General features: G+C 45.3%; 1 long non-coding RNA gene across 1 annotated transcript; it reads right to left on the bottom strand.

Moving 5' to 3' along the window:
• Positions 1-1476: 1476 nt before the first annotated feature.
• Positions 1477-3419, bottom strand: LOC117096717. Its single transcript, XR_004442607.1, has 2 exons — positions 3347-3419; positions 1477-2004 (listed from the first exon to the last, which is right to left on the bottom strand). It is a non-coding gene; the product is annotated as an uncharacterized LOC117096717 (long non-coding RNA).
• Between the last annotated feature and the right edge of the window lie 1148 nt (positions 3420-4567).

Genomic DNA, 4567 nt, shown 5'->3' with positions numbered 1-4567 from the left:
TTTTTGTATTTTTAGTAGAGACAGAGTTTCACCATGTTGGCCAGGCTGATCTCGAACTCCTGACCTCAGGTGATCCACCCACCTTGGCCTCCCAAAGTGCTGGGATTACAGGCATGAGCCACTGTGCCCGGCCTGAATTTTTAAATAATTAGTAGCAAGCATTTATATGTCACAACAGAACCATTACTTATTATAAATGCTCTTACTGCTACGTCGTGCTCTATACCACAAAGCTGATTTCACCCAAGTGACACCTCTCAAAATCCACATTTTCATATTCTGAGTTTGCTTAAAATCAGGTGCAGTGGCATCAGATTGGCATCCCCCTGGAGGCAGTCGATCCGGGGCCAAGGGGAGCGGCCCACAGAATCATACCCTGGGTGGACATTGTATTGCTGATGAGGACAAATTGACCAGTTTGGCAATCCATGCAGCCCTGGTTCTCCAGATAATCGTTTATGTTCCAGACCATTTTGTACCATGCTCAGCCAGACAAAAGCTTCGTGCCTCTGCCAGTTTGGGTATGCAGGGCCTAATTTCCTGAAAAATCAGCTTGGCCGGCTGGTGTATGGCAATGCCCTTCCAAGGGAGAGCTCTCCAGGCTTCTGTTTTTCAAGAAACACTGTCACTCAGCTCTGGAATATCACCCTAATTAAAAACCCCTCTGCTCCAAATAGCTCCCTTTACTTAAGGCTGTTTCTTTCCATAATCACACACACACACACACACACACACACACACACACACGACAAAAAAAGCTGCTACGAAGTCACTTTTTTTATACGAAACCCATATGTCTGAACTCTACCCTGTTAATGAGGCCTACCCAAAAACAAAACACAGAACCCTAAATGGTATAAATCTGTGAGTTCTTAGAATGACAATAAATATCACCAAAGTATGTTTACCAATACATGTCTTAATAGGCCAGATGCAATAAAGAGATGCATGAGGATCATCAGGAGATGTGATAAATAAGCTCAAAATAAAGGAACCAAGTGCAAATGGACTTGCTTTATGTCTCAAGGCATTTTTCTGCAGGCTTTCAACAGCAGAAAGCAGCAAGGCTGAAATCTAAAATAGCATGCCTAAAAGCATGGGCTATGAACTCAGGCGCCATGGCGAGTTCAACTCCTCCTCCTCGTGGCTGCATGGCCTTGGGCAGGTTACAGAACCATCTGTACCGAGGGACTGAATCCTAGGACCGTGTTGATGATTCGACGAGACAACCTATGCAAGGCTCTGAGCAGACAGCCCGGCTCACAATAAGCACGCAATGAATATTAGCTGGTAACGATCTCATCCGATTTCACATTTAGCCAGCAGGGAGCGAGCGCCCCTATCCTGGAGCAACCCAGCCAGCGCTGTGCCAGCACCAGCTTGCACCGACTCTTCCAGGATCAGCATTCAGCAGCATGGCTGTGGTTGCTTGAAACAGCCCACAGTGGGAGTGTTTACACCAAGAAAATCAGCAAATGCCATCAATCAAGACTGTTTTGTTTTTTTCACGGAGTGGCTGTTAAACATTCACTAGCACATCCCCGGGCCCAAGAGAAGAAAGATGAATGGGAACCATGTCAAGGACAACAAGGGATGGGATGGGAGAGGAGTATGGCTTAGATGATGTGATCTTCGAATGTTATTCACTCCTTCTTCAAGCCTATTGGATGCCGTGTAGTGCAGGGAAGGGTGTGGGCTGCAGAGCTGGAGCTGGATTTGAATTCTCTCATTTCAAGAATGGGAGATCTGAGGCCCACACTGACGCTAGACCTGCTCAAGATGAGAGAGTTACAGGTGGCAGAGACAGGCTCAAACTCAGCTGCTCTCACTGCTTGGTGGCCTCTCACCTCATCAAGGGGCCAGTCTCATCAGCTCACCCCGACCCTGAAGTTAAAGTCTAAACAGTGCGATTCACTGTTGCAGTGGTGTGTCTGGGAGGCAGTCTTACAGCATATGCTCCCTCAGTTGTACTTCTGGTCTTGAGCTTTGTGTCTTTCTGTAAAACTAAACCAAACAATAAACACTTGAAGCCCCCAATGAGCCCATGTTGTTAAACCCTATTGGAAAACAGGTTTTCTTAAAAAAAGAGAAGAAGGTCAGGTGCAGTGGCTCATGCCTGTAATCCCAGCACTTTGGGAGGCCAAGGCAGGCAGATCACCTGAGGTCAGGAGTTCGAGACCAGCCTGGCCAACATGGGGAAACCCCATCTCTACTGAAAATACAATAATTAGCCAGGCATGGTGGCACACACCTGTAATCCCAGCTACTCGGGAGGCCGAGGCAGGAGAATTGCTCCAACCTGGGAGACAGAGGTGGCAGTGAACCGATATCACATCACTGCACTTCAGCCTGGGTGACAGAGTGAGACTCTGTCCCAAAAAAATAAAAAATAAAAGAAGATGAAGAAAAAAGCTTACATTGATTTCCCCATACATTTGCACAAGCTACAGAACTTGGTTCTTTTATTTTCATTTGGAAACAAGTTGAAACAGCCCTCCAAATTAAGAAAACAACTTTACAAATTCAAGCTTTATGTTCTCTTATTTCAGAAATATTCATGGCCTCAATATGTCTCTCCTAAGTACTTATATAAAAACATTTTTCTCTTCCATTTGCCAATTTTTAAAGATTTTTTTCACTCTACTTACAACAAAGCAATCATTTCAAATTAATTAAGTTTTCATTAAAATGTATTACTGTAATGTCACAAGTACTGAATAGTGATTTTGTGCTCTGAGAGAACAAGCCTGAAAGAAAAATATTATAACTTTTGCAAGTAGACAATTTCAACCCAATTCCTTCCTCTGGCATGAAGCACAGGGGGTTTGCATACAGTAGGTTGAGAGAATAACTAACAATAATAATTATCAGTGACATGAATCAGGAGAGTACATTTACAGAGGACTTTCAGAAGTGCACAGCTATTTTGCATATGTTATTCTATTTCGTTCCAAGCATCGTTCCATGTAGACCTGTTTATCTCTCTTTTTTATTTTTATTGAGAAAACCAAGACCCAGAAATGTGAGGTCACTCACCAAAGGTCACACAGTCTCAAGATGCAGAGCTGTCATTTGACCCTGAGTCTTTCCACCTCCAGATGCACCTGAGCGTGGAGTGTGCAGGGGGAGGTGGGGTCTGGGTCCTGGAAGGAGCTGAGGATTTCCTCACTCTCCCTTCCTGACTTGTTTATTCTCCTTTCGAAGCACAGTTATTTTCTTTGCAAGACCAACGAGCTCGATTCAAAATCAGAGTCATTTTAACGTTTTAAAAACATCAAGTAGAGCTTAGAAAATTCAAGCACTAGACGGAAAAAGAATTCTCAAGTTATTTAGAAAGAAAATTTACCTTGATTCTGAGGGTCCTTGAGCTTTCTGCTTTTTGCTCCTTTTTTGGGCTATGCTGAGTGGGGGCCGTGGCTGTGGTGGGAAATTGAGAGCTGCATGAGATGTCTAGATGCTTCTTAGCCCCTCAGCGCCACAGAGAAAAGAGGAAAACACTCATCTGGATGATCCGTGTCTTGCAGACTCAGTCTCAAACCCTTTGGGGTGAGAATTCTGAGGCCTGGGGGCATTTATGAGGGAAGCCACACAGAGCGTTGGCCAGCGGGACGAACAAAGGAAGCCAAACCGGGCTCTTTGGTGCAAAAATAAAATAAATTCCTATTTGTTGATATGGTTTGGCTCTGTGTCCCCACCCAGATGTCAAGTTGAATAGTAATCCCTAACGCTGGGGGAGGGACTGAGTGGGAGGGGCTTGGATCATGTAGGTGGAGTTCCGTTTGCTGTTCTCATGATAGTGAATGAGTTCTCATGAGATCCAGTGGTTTAAGGGTGTGCGGTACTTTCCTCCTCATGTGCTCTCTCTCTCTCTGTCCTGCCACCGTGTGAAGAAGGTTCTTGCTTCCCCTTTGCCTTCTACCATAATTGTAAGTTTCCTGAGGCCTCCCAATCATGCTTCCTGTTAAGCCTGCAGAACTGTGAGTCAGACCTATTTTCTTCATAAATCACCCAGTCTCAGATAGTTCTTTATAGCAGTGTGAGAACGGACTAACGCACTTGTTCATTATTGAGTGCTGTGTTCTTGCTCTGGGTTCCTGTCTTCATTTTCCACCTTATTTCCTTCTTCAGGGCTCCCATGCCCTCTCCCCCATCCCATCCTATTACTGTGCTGAAAGCCGTCATCTTCACTCTCAGAGTCCCACCAGCAGGGCCAAGGTTCCTCCCTACCCAACCAGCACGCCATCAACACACTTCCTAACATGATTCCCTCTGTGCCAGTCTGTTTCCCTCTAGCTCTTTGCTTGTGCCATTTTCTCCAACTAGAACACAGAGCAGTAACAGGGAAAGAAGAGCATGGCTGATTGAGCATGCTCCCTGGAGCCAGTGGCCATGAGTTAACCCCCACTGGGGCATTAATGGTCTCACCTTGGGCATGGCAATCAGCTCTCTGGTCTTCACTGGTAATACCCATAAGAAAACTACCTTACAGGCTCAGGATAACACACTGATATGAATCCTCTTAGCTGGCACCTGGTCCACACTGACAGGACAAAGGTCATCATTTTGT

The sequence above is a fragment of the Trachypithecus francoisi genome, unplaced genomic scaffold (genome assembly GCF_009764315.1).
Source record: "Trachypithecus francoisi isolate TF-2019V2 unplaced genomic scaffold, Tfra_2.0 Lachesis_group14, whole genome shotgun sequence".
NCBI classification, from domain to species: Eukaryota; Metazoa; Chordata; class Mammalia; order Primates; family Cercopithecidae; genus Trachypithecus; species Trachypithecus francoisi.
This window is presented reverse-complemented; position numbering and strand designations above follow the sequence as displayed.